Here is a 17,643-nt window from a genome sequence, read left to right as displayed (position 1 = left end):
GTTTTTAAGAATTTGTACACGTGGCATTTTGAATATATGATTTTAAAAATTGGTTTGCTCAGCAGTATGTTTGCATCTGTCCATGTTGGCGCATACGGGTCTAGTTTGTTACTGTAACCGTCACACTGATTAGCAAGATTTGTAGTCCCTTCCCTCCTAACTTGTCATGAGCTGGTTTTCCGTCCCCCTGCGGCCGACGGTGCTGCACTCTGTGTCCTCACCCACGTCCTCTATACACCGTGAGCACGGTGTCTCCAGAGCATGAACTTAGACATGGACTCGTACGTGCACTTTGCAGCCTGACCGAGTGTTGGTCAAATACCGCTTCTCGTGGAAAGTCTTACTAGCAAAGCTATCAGATGAGCGGGAAAACTGTATTCTTTGTTTCAGGTGAGTGAAACGCTCACCGGGTATGGTTTGAGTAGACGTGGTGTTGGGGCTTGGTTGAGTACAGCCGTAGGGGCCACAGGAGACGCACCCAGGATTTGTTCCAATCAGGAATGGCAGGACACGCAGGCGCAGAGATGGCGCTCATGAGGGAAGAGGCTCGCGTGGACAGGTCTTCAGAGAAGGGGCATGGCCCGCCGTGTGGGGCCACCCAGGGAGGCTCCAGGGTCAGTCGGGAGGCAGGCAGACCGAAGGAAGGGCGTGTGGCTAGGAGCCTTGGTGGTGGGAAGGAGTGGGCAGGGCAAAGGGGGCGGCAAGGAGTCAGGTGGGCTCCTGGCTGTGGGGGTGGTCCCTGTTTGTCTAGGGCTGGCCCTGGGTGATTAGGGCAGTGGGATCCTACCCCCCGGGATCTGTGTTGGTTGTTTCACCTAGAAAGGGAGTTAGCTGTCCCTGGGAGGGGCAGTCTCCAGGATTACAGGGCCCCTAGGATGTCAGAGCATCATAAATAGAATAGGAAACATTAATAGAAGGAGAAATCATTCAAAGATAGTTACGACCTAGATTAGGAGTGCCCAGAACATGAAATCGTTCTTTCTTTCCCTGCAAGCCTGTTTGCTCTCCTAGTTGGGGTCCGCAGCGGTCAGGCTGGTGGTCCCTTGAGGTGGCTCCGGAAGTGCCCGGCTCAGGCTCCACCCCCAGAGATTCCGGTGCTTGGGTCTCGAGTGCAGCCCGGGGGTCAGGAGGGTTAAAAGCCCCCCAGCTGTGGGGCGCCGGGGTGGCTCAGTGGGCTGAGTGTCTGACTCTTGATTTTGGGTCCTGTCATGATCCCAGGGCTGTGGGATCGAGCCCCACAGCATGCTCAGCATGGAGCCTGCTTAAGGTTTTCTCTCTCTGCCTCTGCCTGTCCCCTACCCCGCTCATGCATCTTTCCAAAACAAAACAAAACAAAAACTCCCCCAGGTCACTTTCACAGCAGCCAGGACTGAGAAGTACTGGTCTGCAGAGAGAGGACCCTGGTCAGCTGTTCCTGAGGGTTCTCAGCATCAGAGAAGCTCGCCTTGGGGGCAAGAAGCAAAAGTCATAGGAGTCAGCAAAGCTCTGTGAGGGCCAGACAGTATTTTAGGTTTTGTGGGCCAGGAGTCCACATAAAAGGTACTATGTAGATACCCGTGTAATAAAAAAGAAACTGAATTTCTGCAATGTTTTTTAATACTTATTTTTGAGAGAGAGAGGCAGAATGTGAGCAGGGGAGGACAGAGAGAGAGGGCGACACGGAATCTGAAGCAGGCTCCAGGCTCCGAGCTGTCAGCACAGAGCCCCACGTGGGGCTCGAACCCACAAACCGCGAGATCATGACCTGAACCGAAGTCGGACGCTCAACCAGTTGAGCCACCCAGGCGCCCCTCTACTAATTTTTCATAGATAAAATTCAAAATATAACAATGAGAATTATCATATTGAGTACAGTTTTTTGTAATACATGCGTCCTCTCGAGGAGAATAGAATTCTTTGGGAGGAATACCATTGCGTTTAATTGGGCTTCAAAGTTAGTGTTTCTGTCATCAAATTCAATGCAAATACCGGTCTCTAAAAACTATTCTTAGCTCACAGGCCAGACAAGGTCAGAACACAGGATGGGTTTGGCCTGCAAGCCTCAGGCTTCCAGCCTCTGCCTCACCTGACAGGAGTAGGTTGATGTGGTTCTAAAGTGGGACTGGGGGTCCCTGCCGCTCCCCATTTCTGCTCTGCAGGCAGGACAGCGGTCCCTCTGTTCCGGGCGGTGCTCGGACTAGGGTGGTGTGGGGAATAACGTTCCTCGTATTCTTGGATCCTGTGATAGTGCGGTTCACACCCACCCTTGGTGCCTCGAGGTTTGTGTTTTCCTCAGACCCAGGCTGAGCTCCAGGCTGCTTATGGAAGGTCAGCTCTGAAGAATGCAGAGTCTCGGGGCCCCTAGGGGTACAGGGGGTGCCTAAGCTCTCAGCTTGCTGGCAAAGGCAAGGACCCCGTTCCCTGAGCCTCTCCACCCCCCCCCCATCTGTTGCCACGGGACGAGGGCCTCCCCGTTCTATTGTCATCTCGACCATACGTGGAAAAGTCTCAACGCACCTCCGTGCATGTGGATAAACACCAAGCTCCCAGCTGGGCCAGCTCCAAATCCATGTTGGCCAGCTTCTAAGATCGTTTGGTGACATGACACTAACACTCTGCCTCTTCGAGTCCTGCGTCACGGCTTGTAGTGTGTTCAAGGTTTGCACTGTTTTCAAACCATAGTCCAGGAAAACTCCACATGCCCCCCACCGAGCTCTCCCACTCCCCCACCCCCAACCTGCCATGCTCCAGCCCTTCCACGAAACTCAGGGCCTTCCTTCCCTCCCACTAGGCAAGCTTTTACCGCGTGGCCGGCTCCTTCCTGTCCTCGAGGTCAGCTCGGCACCTTAGCGGTCTTCCCTGATGCCCCTGTCGACCACGGCCCCCTCCACCCTCCACCCCATAGGTCCGTCATTGCCTGTAGGGCATGGTCCCGGGTCTGGGCTGCGGCGACATCTTCTGTGTCTGTCCACCTGCGATTTGTGTCCCCCTTCCCTCGCACAGAAGCTTCCGGAGGCCAGGGGCCTGTGTGTCTCGTCACTGTGGTAGTCTGGGTACCTGCCATGGGCTGGCACCCGGCGACCGATGGATGACCTTCATTGGCCCGAAGGACAGAGATGATTCCTTGTCACCCACGTGACTGTGCGTTCAGCACTAGGAACCCAGTGTAGATGCATCCGGGTACCGTGATGAGGAGCATGTGCCCTAGTGGGCTCACGCATGGAGGGGTGAGGGGGAGAAGGGGCAGGTGGACTGGGGAGAGCACAGGAAGGTGCTTTTGGGGTTCGTGGGATAACTTGGAGAGCCCTTTTTCTAAAGCGTCCAACATAGGCTGATAAGCATGTAAGGCTAGAAAGCGGGTATTTGTAAGGAATTGCTGTCTGGGGGGGGGGTGATTTGGCACGTCACCCTCTAGATGCCTTCCAGCGCTGGAACTCTGTGCTGTGTAGAAAGCAGGAAAAGGAACTCAAGAGTTCAGCGGTGGGCCGTGGCTTTAAATACAGTGGTCGGGTCACGCCTCACTGAGAAGGTGACTCTCAAGGAGAGACTTTGTTTGCCCAGGAAATCCCCTGAGAGCCTTGTGCTGTGACCCTGACTTGATCTGGGAGCTGCACGAAGTTGAGAGGGTGGGTCTTCAGTCATCTTGAGTTCAGGTTAGGGGATTCAGAGAGACAGAGGCCCACGTGCAGACGGACACACCGTGTGCAGCCCACAGCCCAGGGCAGCGTTCCATGTCCTTCCTGGTCCTTCCTGGTCCCTTCTGGTCCCTGCTCCCAGCTTGTCTGGCGGCCCTGCGGACGGGGCCGTCCGATTCCAGCCTCGTGACTGCATTCCATGTCCTTCCTGGTCCTTCCTGGTCCCTTCGGGTCCCTGCTCCCGGCTTGTCTGGCGGCCCTGTGGACGGGCTGTCCAGTTCCAGCCTCGTGACTAATGCCGGTGCCTCCGGATTTTCCACTTTTGCTCCTACGCTTCACAGGGCCTGCCGCCTGCATTTTCTCGGGTTTTCCCTCACATGCTGCTCCACCCCGCCTTCCAGGCCTGGCTGCCTTTCCCTCTTCACGCTCTCCTTGCATGCTCTCCTGTCTTCCCCGGCGTCTTTGTCGCAGCCGGCAGCAGGTACATTAGGTCTCTTGGCACGAGTCGTGCTTCACTCACAGGGACGGTGGGGCCGCTCCAGCGTGCGGCCCCCGCCGGGCCCTGGGTCCCCGCTACTGCGGGGGCCCCTGATGACATGTGTACTCTGAGCATTTGTCCTTGTCTACTTGTTAAGTAATTTAAAAAGTAAAAAAAATCATCCTGCTGAGAAAGAACATTCTATTTTATCAAAGCTGATAAAATAATTTTTATCAGTAAAAAATCAGTAAAAAAAATTTACACTTTTGAAACTGTTTCATCTTTGACCTAAAACACAAAACATGAACTGTAACCTCCTCTTATTGGAGACAAGGTAATTACATTTCATTTTTTTATTTTAGTTTTTTGAATGTTTATTTTTGAGATAGAGAGGGGGTGGGGCAAAGAGAGAGGGACAGAGGATCCAAAGCCGGCTCTGCCCTGTCAGGGGCTCAAACTCACAAACCTTAAGATCATGACCTGAGCCAAAGTCAGAGTCACACGCTTTGTGTGTGTGCAGTTGACCCTTGAATAACACGGGTTTAGGCAGCACGGGTCCATTTATACGTGGATCTGGGGTTTTTTGTTGTTGTTTTTATAAATACAGCACTGTAAATGTCTTCCTTTCTTTATGATTTTCTCAATATTTTCTTTTCTACAGCTCACTGCATTGTAAGAATACAGTATAAAATACATAGAACTTGCAAAATATGTTAATTGGCTGCTCATGTTCTCCCTAAGGCTTCCGGTCAACAGTAGGCTGTTAGCAGTCAAGTTTTGGGGGAGTCAAAATTTTCAGCTGCGAGGGGGATGGAGTCCGTAAGAGGCACCTGCGTGTGTCCTTAAGTCCGTCTGTAAATGCTGAGTAAATGTCCTCTGTTGACCAATTTTGTCCTTAAAAGTACAGGTTTTGTGGTGGGTTGTTGGTCTTGTTCTGTGTTCCTCCCCCCCCCCCCCCCCCCACCCAGTTATCTAGATGGACTTTGAAGTTCACCATAAACGTTGGGGGGTTCAAGTGGCCGTGTCCGAACCGGAGCGTGAAGTCGCCACGTTTTAGCTGAGGTCTAAAGACCGTGTTAGTGTCTCAGTAGCTTTAAAAGAAAAAGAAAGCGAAGGAAAACACTGCCCGAGGGAGTTATCGTCATTTTGAGGAAAAGCAGATGTGTGTCCTTAAGTAATTACTCTTACTTACTTGAAAACTAAAAATAGTTTTTTCATAGAATTAGTAACCCAGGGATTAACTCAGTCTGCAGGTTTCTAGCACTTGAAGACCTTTTTGACTCCCTGCCCCATGGCTGCAGGGTTGCAGTGGGAGGAAGCTGCGGGAGGTTCCCTCCAGCCTCTAAACAACGAATGCTTTCTGCGCGTTCTGCGCTAAATGTCGTCTTTTCTTTGTTTTTGTGGTTTTATATGGAAACAATTTGTGACTTTCACCTGGTCCCTTACGGAAGGTGCTTTTGCAGAAGTGGACCTTGGTGTTGGTGCCGCCTGCCGGACTGTGTGTAAAGGGTCAGCGCCCCCCCGGGAGGGAGCCCTTGCCCCCAGCTCACCGCGCCCAGTGCTGCCTGCAAACCCCGCCGGGGCTTGCTTGCGGGGAAGCTCGGATGCACTAGAAATCCTTCTTTCGGTTTTACTAGTTCGCAAACTGCTGAGCGTGGGCAGCGTACTTACAGGTACAGTGATTTTACTGTGAGGCTTCTTCTCCAAAGATTTTTAAAAATTGTGTTTAATCTTTATTTATTTTTGAGAGAGACGGAGCCAGACAGAGCGTGAGCCGGGGAGGGCCAAAGAGAGAGTGGGAGACACAGAATCGAAAGCAGGCTCCGGGCTCTGAGCTGTCAGCACGGGGCCCGACGTGGGGCTCGAACACACGAATCCTGAGAACGTGACCTGAGCCGAAGTCAGACCCTCAACCGACTGAGCCACCCGAGTGCCCCTCTTCAGTGATTTTTTAAGAAGTCTGTACGGTAGACAAGCATTTGGTAGAAGGTCCTTGAACAGCCCATCTGAGTAATAAGCCGCAAGCGTGTTCTCCCAGTCCCTCTTACACACCCACCGCCTTTGGCTGCCTCGGGGCTCCCTGGGCCGTGGAGAAAGCGGCTGCACCCCGAGGCCCGGGCTGCGGGGCTGGTGCGGAAGGTGCGCTGCAGGGCGCCCACCCGGGGCACCGGTCCCTGCCTGGAGCCGAGGCTTCCTGTCTGGATCCGGCCTTGCCGCCCGGGGATTTGGGGCCAGGGCGTCTGCGTCTTCTCCCGCATTCTAATCTCCTTTTGCTGTTCGATGAAGTCTCCTCACGTCAGCATCAGAAGACTTCATTTCTTCAGATTGTCTGCACGTACCGTCTGGAAAGGCCGAGCTGCTGGCCTCGGTACCCCTGCTGAGGGGGATACACCTTCCCGTTTGTTGCTGCCGTCTTGCCAGGGACTGCGGGTGGGTCTGCTGTCGGGAGTGGGTACAACACTGGGAGACTGTTCGTTATGCTTTCAAATAAAGATTTATTTGTATCTTACTGATCACAAAAGCATTTGTATACTGGAAAGAAGTGAGACACAGATGTGGGGCATCTCTTTGATTTAAACTCGATCGCACTGCAGTTTTAATCTACTCGCTCTGGTAAATTAAGCTGTCTCTTCGGTTGAACTTTTCCTGTAATCGGGCTTTTTATCTTTGACATACGGAAGGGAGATGGTTTTTAAAGGAATTTCCAGACCCGTTATACAACTAAATTACTCTCAAGTAATACATGAGCCAGTATTAACTTATTAGTCTCCGTGATAATTCCTCGTGTGGTAAGGTTTCCAGTGAGAAGTAAATTGAAATGATTGGTGATACTTGGTTGGTGTACCGTCTGATCACTTTGGGTACGAGACAAATCTAATTGTTAGTGTACAAATATCTGCCCCCTGCAGTATCCGTGCTGCAGCCTTGGGTCTAGAAAGGAAGGTTATCCTTGTCTAGCAGATGAGGAACCTGAAATCCAGGCATTTATTCTTTCAGCAAGTAGACCACCCACTGTGTGCCAGGCCCCGGGAATATGGGACTGAACAGACCAAGGGTCCCACCCTCAGGGGCCTTGCTGTCCATTGGGGAGGAGAGAGATAATCCACAAGATGAATGATTAACCATAGGGTCCATTAGCCAGCGAGTGGGAAGTGCTGAAGAGAGCCAGAAAGCGGGGAAGGGACGGGAGAGGTGGGCTTGTGGGGGGTGGGGGAGAAGGTCTCAGCCGTGGATAAGATGGCCCAGGGAAGGCCTTGCTGATCTTTGAATGTAGAATCAAGGGAGCTGAGGGAGTGCGTTATCTAAGGCAGTCTAGAACTATCTAGGCCAAAAGGTTTCAGCCATCAGGATCCAGGAGTGCAAAGGCCCAGAGGCAGAAGCAGCAAGGCCATGTGACGGTACTGAAGCCAGCAGGGAGGGGAGAGGAGGAGGAGGAGGAGGAGGAGGAGGAGGAGGAGGAGGAGGAGGAAGTGAAGTCGGACAGACAACAGGGTCAGGTCACGTGGCACCTTCTGGGCCCCTTCCAGGACCTGGGCTCTCGTGCCGAGGAGGGAGGCTCTTGTACGGCTTGAGCAGGAACTGCCGTGAACTCGCTTCCTTGGTGGTTTTTTTGTCTGTCTTTTTTGAGTTTATTTATTTTGAGAGAGAGAAAGTGAGAACAGGGGAGGGGCAGAGAGAGAGGGAGGGAGAGAATCCCAAGGGTCAGCGCCAAGCCCTCTCGCAAGCTACGGTTTTCCACCATCGGCACTATTCTTGGTCCAGTCCACGAGGCCGGACGCCCAAACAGCGGTGCCTCCTAGAGCAGCTGGAGTCCCACAAGGAAGGGGACGGCGCAAGTAATGACAGGGCTTATGGCTCCTCCGTGGGGCCAGGACGCCGGGTGTGCGACGTTCCACAGCTCCTTCTAGGGAGCCCAGTACCGCCTCTCCTGTCCTGTCACGCCCGCCTGTGTTTATGCCTGAGACTTGACTTGAAAGGCTGCGGTGTCTTAACGGTTCGGCGTGAGCCTCACACCGGAGGTGGACTTACTGACATGTGCAGATGCCTCTGGGGGGCTTTATTTTCTGCAATAGTAAGTTTGCCGGCTTTTAACTTTTCTCCGGTCAGTCTTGTCGCCAGCCTCCACCTTCCCATCGGATGGTTTCAGAGGGAGTGAGAGCAGTCGCACGCCTGTGTGTCGTCCGAGCGAGTTTTCTCCTCTGACGCTTCCATCTCAATGCCGCACTGTTTCGAGGGACTTCTGTCCCTGCAGATAAGAAGTGATGTTAATTCTCCCATCAAATTCAAGGTCTCCTGATTGGGAACCGTCTAGGAATTCAGGCTAACACGTTTGCATCTTCTGTCTGCTTTGATTCGAGCTGCTTTACTGGAAGGACAGACACGTCTTTGTTCTGATTGGAAGCAAAGGACTTGAGAAAACCAAGCATTTTTATTAACAATTACTCTATTACTTTATCTATTTTTAATTCATTTTCATTGGTTATTTGATTTATTTGGTTTATTCACGTTTTATCATTAGGACTTAGAGGAAAGAGAATGCTTATATAAAAATATATTAGGAGTAGCGAAATGTCTGTTAATTTTCTGTTTCTTTCTGACTTTGGGTTGTCAGTGTGTATGTGTGTGTGTCCTAAATTTGCTTCATTTTCACAGTTGCTAATTACTGTGATTACCTTGTCGCCATGATTTAAAGATGGGACTGGTTAAATATCATTGGAGGATAATTTTAGAAAAACCAAAGAGACCAATTTAAAAAAAGAATCAATTTTAGGAAAATGAAAAATTACCAGATATAAATGATTAAATGGGTGCAGCCGTTCTGGAGAGAAGTTCAGTAATGTTTATCAAAAGCCTCAGAAGTAACTGTGCATACTTTTTGACCCAGGAATCCCATAATGCGACTTAGAGGAATCTGTCACGGGAGAATAGTGAGATGTGTGTGGATGTTGCCCGACCGGCCAGCTCCTGGCATACTGCGGTTCACGCTTGCCATGCTCTGGAAGCTGCTCAGATGTTCAGCAACAGGGGATCGGTCTAATTATAGCCCATCCCATATGTTGGATTATCACGCAGCAGTTACAAATCCTGAAGTTTTGAAATAGTTAATGACACGGGGAAATGTTTGAGATACTGCTAGAGATGTTGAAGATTTGTAAAATGTTTCTACACACAAAGGGGATGTCTGTAAAGAAGGAGACTGGTAACACTTTACATTAACAACAGTCATTTCTAAATAGTATTCTTGAGGATTTCATTTTCTTTTTTTAAACTTTTTTAATGTTTGTTTATTTTTGAGAGAGACAGAGACAGAATGCGAGTGGGTTAGGGGCAGAGAGATGAGGGAGACACAGAATCCGAAGCAGGCTCCAGGCTCCTGAGGGAGACACAGAATCCGAAGCAGGCTCCAGGCTCCGAGCTGTCAGCACAGAGCCCGACGTGGGGCTCAAACTCACGAAATGTGAGATCGTGACCTGAGCTGAAGTCAGTCGCTCAACCGACTGAGCCACCCAGCGTACCCCAAGGATTTCATTTTCTTCTTAATACATTTCTATGTTTCCTCCCTCTCCTTTCTTCACTAAAAATATTTTTATGATCAGAAAGAAACAAATTCCATTTTAAGAAATGTATAGCGATTCACGGGGCGCCTGGGCGGCACAGTCGGTTAAGCATACGACTTCAGTCAGGTCACGATCTCGGGGTCCGTGAGTTCGAGCCCCGCATCAGGCTCTGGGCTGATGGCTCAGAGCCTGGAGCCTGTTTCCGATTCTGTGTCTCCCTCTCTCTCTGCCCCTCCCCCGTTCATGCTCTGTCTCTCTCTGTCCCAAAAATAAATAAACGTTGAAAAAAATAATAAAAAAAATTTTAAAAAAAGAAATGTATAGCGATTCAGTCCAACAGAAATGTACCATGAGCCGCAAATTCATACTTTGACTTAGCCACGTTAAGAGAGGTAAAAGGAAGAAAATTAATACATTTTGATAACCCAAGATTTCAAAATGTTACTTCAACATGTAAACAGAATTAAAAAGTAAAAGATATTTATGTATATCTTTCATGCTAAGACTTTATATTTTTCATGCTAAGACTTTGAAATCTGGTATGTATTTATAACACCTCAATTCAGACTGGCCACTCTTGTACCGTTCAGTGGCCGTGGTGGCTCAGGGCCTCTCTGTTGGACAGAAAGCCATCGAATGTTCGAATTCTGTGCTGCTAAGGTAGTTCACATGAATGAAAGGTTTTTACTCTTTGAAGATTAAGGTACCATCTGAACTCATTAAATTCTGTGTAACTGAGCCACGCATAAGCATATCCCATACTTGTAGATTTTAATTACTGGGGTTTTTTTTTTTAATCTTCTAGAGAATACCAGCCAATGTCAGGTCCCCAAAGGTCAGTGGAGGCGTAGTCTTGGGGCCTGCTGTCGGCTGTGTGAACGTCTGCCTCCTGCCTGTCTTCCTTCCCTCATTCCCCTGATAGACGCGTAGACATAAAGAATATAGATAGAAAACACCAGCTTTAGAATCACAGAATCACACTTCACTGGCTGTGATGGAGCTTCGGTTTTTCTCATCTGTAAAATGGGCATAGTGACTCTTGCCCTCACAGGGTTAAAAAGCGGAAGGAGCTGGATGGGTGTTGAGCACCTAACACAGTGTTGCTCACACGGCAGATACTCAGCCAACTAGCCACCCAGGCGCCCTGCATATATACAGATCTTCCTTTAACTAAAACAGGATTTCCATGAAACACTGGCTGTTATTATTTATAAGTTATTCAGATATTTACCGTTATGTTCTATTTAGTTATTTAAAAGCCTGCTACGTTATTTCATGCTGAATTTTGTACTGCACTGAAATTTGAATTGTGAAAGCACCGAATTAGTGCATTAAGCTGTGTTACCTGTTTGTGGTGTTTGTGGGACGTTTTCCCCCTTGGAATCATATTCAGTATTATTCTCAGATTGCTTTCTTATTTTCTGTACTTGACCAGGAAGGCTCTGCTCCCCCTGGTGCTAGAGCTTGTCCGTGGAACGTGTAGTGAATGTTTAGTCCAAGTGGGTTCCGGGCTTGGAGCCTCCACCTTGAACAGGAAGAGGAGAGACTGCTCTCTGTGTGGCTCTGGGAGGTGACCTCCCAAGTCCCCAGCCTGCTGGCTCTTGAGCTGTGAGATGCAGCGTGGATTTTCACATTCCACCGGAGGAGATGTGAGGAACTCTGAGCTGATGCTGAATTCCTTGTTTGTTTATGGATGTGTTTTTTAGCTTCCAGGAGCACCAGCCTTCCCCGGGTGCCGGAGAACGCTCCAGACGACAGTTTGCATTTGCCTCAACCCAGGGTTTCTCTGACCATTCCATTTCCTGGAAGCGTTGCCTCGGGTTTCCTGTCCCGTTAAATCTAGTTTGCCTTCCGCTTACCCAGCCCCCCACCCCCACCCCCTGGGCCCGAGCCAGACCCTCCTCTGGACTCCGCGTGGAGAGCTGCTTGGTGGTGTGGTTGCGGCCCTCCGCGTTTGGGGGCTGCTCCCCTCTTCCTTGGGGGTGGCCTTCCGACCGCCCCCCTGCACCTGAACCTGCGCCCGCCCCGCCCACCGCACCTGCCGCAGCCGCTCCTTCCAGACCTTTCCTGGTTTCCTGCTTCTGTGGAGTAAATCCTCCACACGCACGACCCTTCTCCTGCCCCTGTGCCGCTTCTCCCGCTAGAAGGCCCTCGGGCAGGTGCCACGCTTACCACCTCTTTGGCTCTTGACCCCCTTCCCTGGTGCCTGTCTTTGCCTGAAGGGCGAGCTCTGCGGGTGGGAGGAACGTCTGTTAGTGCGTTTGTTCCCACAGCGCACGCGCACGTGGGGGGGGGGGGGCACCATGGGGTGCCGTGGGGGCGGGGGCTGGACGAGGGGGGTGCTGTCGTGTCTGCCCCGGAAGTACCGGCCCTCCCCGTCCCTCCCTCGCGGCTGCTCTGACCTCTGAGTTAGGAGCTCTCCTCCCCTTCATTCCAGAGAGAATCTGCGAGGAGCCCTCGGCCCCTCCTTGCTGGACTCGTGCAGTTGAAGTGTATCCTGTTTACATTTCTGGCAGCGTTTCTTTTATTTGGACGGTGGCCAAAGGCGCACAACCCGGCCCTGGTGGGTTTAAAAAAAAAAGCAGCAGCCGCTTTCCGAGGAGATGGGCTGTGGCTGGTGGGGGGGCACCTTCGGGTCTCACCGGGTTCCTCGCGCACCTGCGGCCTTCGTTCTGCAGGAACAGCTCGTTTGATCTGCCAGCGTTTTAGGTGTGTCTGGGCTCTGGAATTTGCTGTGGGAAGAGCTTAGTGAGGAGTGAGGAGTGGCCGAAAAGATCCGCTTTGATTGGGGACTAAACTCAGCACATGTAGTTTGAAATGAGATGACAGGGTTTGCCGTCTTGGGTCTCCATCCAATAAAGCTGAACCCCCCCCCCCCACACACACCCACCCAGTTGTACATCCCCAGCAGACCGGACTCTGTTCTTTGACCAGAAGCTTCAGTGGCTGGATTTAGAAGTCGTCTTAAAACTGTGTTCTTTGAACAGTTTAAAGCGTTACATAGTATCGAGATGAAGTCATCAAACGGCTTCAGACTTGCAACTGTTCGCCTTAGGTAACTGAATAAAACGTATGGTTATCAAAAAGTGAATCCTTGTGTAACATTGTTACTGAGAGAACGATGAATGACACAAGCAGACTGCCTTCTCCCTTAACTTCTCCTCTTTTTCTTACTGAGTATATGTGGATTTTAGGATTTTCTTGGCTTTGTGTTTCAGGAAGTAGGTCTTTGGTGGGAAGAAATGAGGCAAGGTGCTAATTGCAGCCTGCCTCCTATATTCTGGTGTCTTGGAAGCACTGCGGCTCCATACAATGATGGCGACACCTGTAACGATCCGTTCTGCAAAAGCACAGTAGGCAGGACATTCTCAAGACTTGATACTCTGTCTAAAAAGGAAGAAAAAGTGGGCTCCGATTTTAGGCAGATGTCCCAAAGGGGAAACCTCTCCTTGATGTCCATCTTGGGTGTTCAGAATAAAGGTGGCAGAGAATGGTTCTTCGCTGGGACACACTTAAAAAGGCTAAAGAGACCTCTCTTTTCTCGGTACTTTTCTCCTCCATATGTAGAGACGTCGATACAGAAAACGACTCTAGCTAACCAGAGTGATTCAAAGTTCGTCAGCAGTTTTCTCACTTTCCCTGGGTTTTTAAAGAGAGAGAAATAAGGAGCCTTTTCTTCGTGTTTGGGTGAAGTTCATTTGGACCGTGTCCAAGCTTGCCTGGGTGGTAGCGTGTGGTGGGAACACAGGCTGCTTTTGGACAGACCAGGGTGTTTTAAGCCAAACTTGTGTTCACCCCAATAATTAGGCAAGGCCTGGTTGGTGCAGTGTTGAAAGCAGTCTTGGAAACGATCGCTCGGGCCTCCAAGTCCGTTTTGATTCCCCGCCTTCATCTCTGACACATGAAAATGAAACCCCCCGGGAGCAGAGGTTCAGTTTACTGTGTGAGTGAGGATGTGCTCCTTGTCAAGCCAGACTTTTTGATGTGTCAGAAGGGCACTGTGTGTCAGACCGCATTTCCTGAGTTGAACTTGAGCGGGCTGGATTTTCAGGAGAGGTAGTTGGGTTGGTCACCTGACCTGGGGCTGGGGCTGGGGGAGGGCTCGAATCCCGACCCAGCCCCTCTGCCGGAAGAGGGGCCTTGTGTGTGAGGACGGTGGGAGCCTTCGTGTGGTTTCCACAAGGGTGCTGTGACCCTGTGCCAAGAACCTCAGCAGAGAGGTCTCTTCTGCCTTCTCTGTGCTCAGATATTTCTTGTCCCGCGTAATGTGGAGAATGTGAAACATCTTTGTTCTCTTGGGTTCTTGAAGCTTTTCGAGACTGTCCTTGTGGGCAGGCGGGAGTTTGGTGTGACGTTGTCAGAAAATGGGGAGACGGGAAGGACCCAGAGGGAGGAATGGGGTGGTTGGAACCCAGAGGAAGGAGAGCTGAGGATTTATTCAAGTCCTGTTTTCCTCTGGGTGGGTTCTAGTCCATTGGTGCCAGGTTGAAATTAACCTGCGCTTCAGGCTCTGCTGAGACCCATCCATCTCATTTTCCTGCTAATCTCCACCCTCCTACCCCACCCCTGGTAAACCTTACCTTTCCACACCACGAAATCGGAACATTTACTGTCATGGCTGCTAGTTAGCTTTTGAAAAAACGTTTTGGGGGCGCTTGGGTGGCTCAGTTGGTTAAGTGTCTGACTCTGGATTTCAGCTCCGGTCATGATCTCACAGTTCGTGAGATCGAGCCCCCCCCCCCCCCCCCCGCCTCCCTGCCCCCCCACCCCGGTCGGGCTCCATGCTGACAGCGCAAAGCCTGCTTGGGATTCTCTCTCCCTCTCGCTCTGCCCCTCCCCCACTCGTGCTCGGTCTCTCAAAAATAAATAATAAACTTTAAAAATAATAAAATAAAAATATATTTTGAGATAATTCTAGGTTCCCAGGCACTTGCAAAGATAGCAGGGGAGAGGTATCACGGTTTTCCCCAGCGGACTCCTGTGCACTATCACGATCAGGAAATTGACATTGTTACTGTGTGTGTGTGTGTGTGTGTGTGTGTGTGTGTGTGTGTGTGTGTGTGGATCTCCAGCTACCCTGGGACCGTCCCCCCCGCCCCCGTCCTGCTTCCTCTGCCGTTCCCAGTCCCTGGCAGCCACTAATTTGTGTTCTGTCTTTATAATTTTGTCACTTCAAGAATAGTCTATACACAGAATCACGTAGCATGTGATCTTCTGAGACTGGCTTTTTTTTTTACTCAGCATAATTTTTTTTGAGCCCCGTCCAGGTTGTTCCATGAATCAAGTGTTCATTCCCTTTTACTGCCATGTCCTTTTTCCTGGTACGGGGGCCCCACAGCGTGTGACCATTTGTCTATTGAAGGACTTTGGGGCTGTTTCCAGCTCTAGGCTGTTATGAATAAAGCTGCTATGAACATTCTTGCACATGTTTCTGTGCGGACGTAAATTCTCATTTCTCTGAGGTCAGTGCCCAGGAGTGAGATGGCTGGATTGTTTGATAAATACAGGTTTAATTTTTTAAGAAACCGGAAAACGGTTTCCAGAGTGGCTGTGCCGCCATAGATCCCGTCAACAATGTATGAGAGATTAAATACCTCTGCGCCCTCACCACCCCCTGGTGTTGTCACTGGTTTTGTTTGTTCGTTTCACCTGTTTGAATACTGTGTAACGGTACCTTCTCTGGTCTTAACCTGCTTTGCCCTGATGGCTGGTGGCCTTGAACATCTGGTCTCTCACCTGCTTGCGTGCTCTCTGGCGAAACGTCTCATCATGTCTTCTGCCCATTTCCTAACTGGATTGTGTTTCTAACTGTTGAGTTTTGAGTGTTCTGTATAAATTCTAGATTCACGTCCTTTGTCAGATGTGTGGTGGGTATTGCCTCCTAGTCCATAGAGCATCTTTTCAGCCTCTTCAGAGAGTCTTCTGCAGAGCACAGTTTTAATTTTGATGAAGTCCAGTTTCTTGATGTTTTCTTTTATAAATTATGCATTGCGTCACCTAGGAACTATTCACCGAACCGTAGATCCGGAAGATTTTCTCTTATGTTCTAGTTTTGCCTCGTGAGTGGATTCTGTATAAAATGTGAGGTTGGAGGTCAGGGTTCTTTTTTCCTTTGCCTGTGGATGCCCAGTTGCTCCCACATCATTTGTTGAAAAGGCTGTTCTCCCTCTCTGTAATTGGATCTTTATAAAACTCAGTGGGCCACACTTATGTGGGGCCACCTCTGGGTTCTCAGTTATGTTCAGTTGATCTATGTGTCTGTTCCTGTCCTGTCACCAGTACCGCACAATCTTGATTACCATAGCTATATAGTAAGTGTTGAAATTGAGTTGAGTGATTCCTTTCACTGAGTTTCTTTTTCTAAATTGTTGCAGCTAACCTAATACCTTTCCAAAAATTTTAGGATAGCTATACACACACACACACACACACACACACACACACCCCACACACACACACCCACAAACACACACACATCTATATACAGCACTCATATATCCATATTCGTGCCCCTAAAAGATCTTGCTGGGATTTATAGAAATTGTGTTAGACTTGTATATCAATTTAGAGAAAATATTCACTATTTTGAAACTCCCAATCCATGAACATGGTATGTCTCTCCATTTGTTAGGTTGACTTTGGTTTCTTTCGTCAACATTTTGTAGTTTTCAACATATAGGTCCTGGACATGTTTTATACGATTTCTACTTTCTTAGTGATTGTTGATACGGCATTTTAAATTACAGTTTCCACACGTTCATTGCTAGTAAGTAGAAAGACAGTTGATTTCTATAGGTTAATTTTACATCCGGCGACCTTGCCGAATGAATTCACGAGGAAGTTTTTTTGGTAGATGCCTTGGAATTTTCCACATAGACCATCATTTCATTTTATCTGCAAATAGACTCAGTTTCATTTTTCCCTCTTGCTGATCTCTATGCCTTGTATGTCTTTACCTTGCCATTACTGGCTAGAACTACCAGTACTGTATTCATTGGCACCTCCACAAGTGGGCGCCTTCTCTTGTTCCTGATTTTAGAGAAAAGGATTCAGTCCTTCACTGTTAATTATGACATTAGCTGTCAGTTTTTGTGAGTCTTCTCAAAGTTAAGGAAGTTCTCCTCTATTCCTAGTTTTCTGAGTATTTTTATGGTGAATGGTTATCAATTGTTTTAATTCATAGGTCTGTTTCCCTAGCTAGATTCCGAGTTTCTACAGATCAGACTCTGCTTCATAAACCTGTTTACCCATGGTGCCTGTGAGCCTTGGACATGTGTTTGTGGATCAGTAGAAATGGGCCTGGTTACGGATGGCAGACGAGTGTGGGCCCCGAGGAGGGGACTCGCAGGAACATCTGTCACCGGACAGTCCTGGTCTAGACCTGGAGAACAAATTGCACTACTCTCTTTGGTCCCCGTTACCATCCGGCTCAGTGTTTCAATGCAGAAATGAAAGTTGTAGACACCACACATGCTACAGCAGGGATACAAGGAAGGCACAACTGGTGATGAATGAATCCGCTCTGACCCAAGTTGTTGGATGTGAAACTTCCACTGAGTTGTACAGTTTAAATGGGGGATTGTATGTGACATATATCCTATAAAGCCGTTACTATTATTATTTTTTAATGTTTATTTATTTTTGAGACAGAGCAGGAGCGGGGGAGGGGTGGAGGAGAGACAGTGGGAGACACAGAATCCGAGGCAGGCTCCAGGCTCCGAGCTGTCAGCACAGAGCCTGATGCGGGGCTCGAACTCGTCAATGGCGAGATCGTGACCTGAGCCAAAGTCAGACGCTCAACCGACTAAGCCTCCCAGGTGCCCTGATTATTATTGTTTTTTTAAAGCAAGTGCCCAGTAGCAGTGAGGTCCTGGTGTTCTCTGTGCCAGGAGACGAGTTACTGCCCCCTGCCGTTCCAGGCCCCACCAGACCACCCTGAGCCTGTGAAGGCTTTTGCAGACAGGCCCCCCGCTGGTCTTTGCCCCCCCGCAGG

The 17,643-nt window shown here is 49.7% G+C and overlaps 1 protein-coding gene across 2 annotated transcripts in view; it reads left to right on the top strand.

Moving 5' to 3' along the window:
• GNA12 (G protein subunit alpha 12) overlaps positions 1-17,643 on the top strand; it is a 109,247-nt gene that overhangs the window by 25,765 nt on the left and 65,839 nt on the right. The window lies entirely within an intron of this gene.

This window comes from Prionailurus bengalensis, chromosome E3 (genome assembly GCF_016509475.1).
Source record: "Prionailurus bengalensis isolate Pbe53 chromosome E3, Fcat_Pben_1.1_paternal_pri, whole genome shotgun sequence".
Taxonomy (NCBI): domain Eukaryota; kingdom Metazoa; phylum Chordata; class Mammalia; order Carnivora; family Felidae; genus Prionailurus; species Prionailurus bengalensis.
This window is presented reverse-complemented; position numbering and strand designations above follow the sequence as displayed.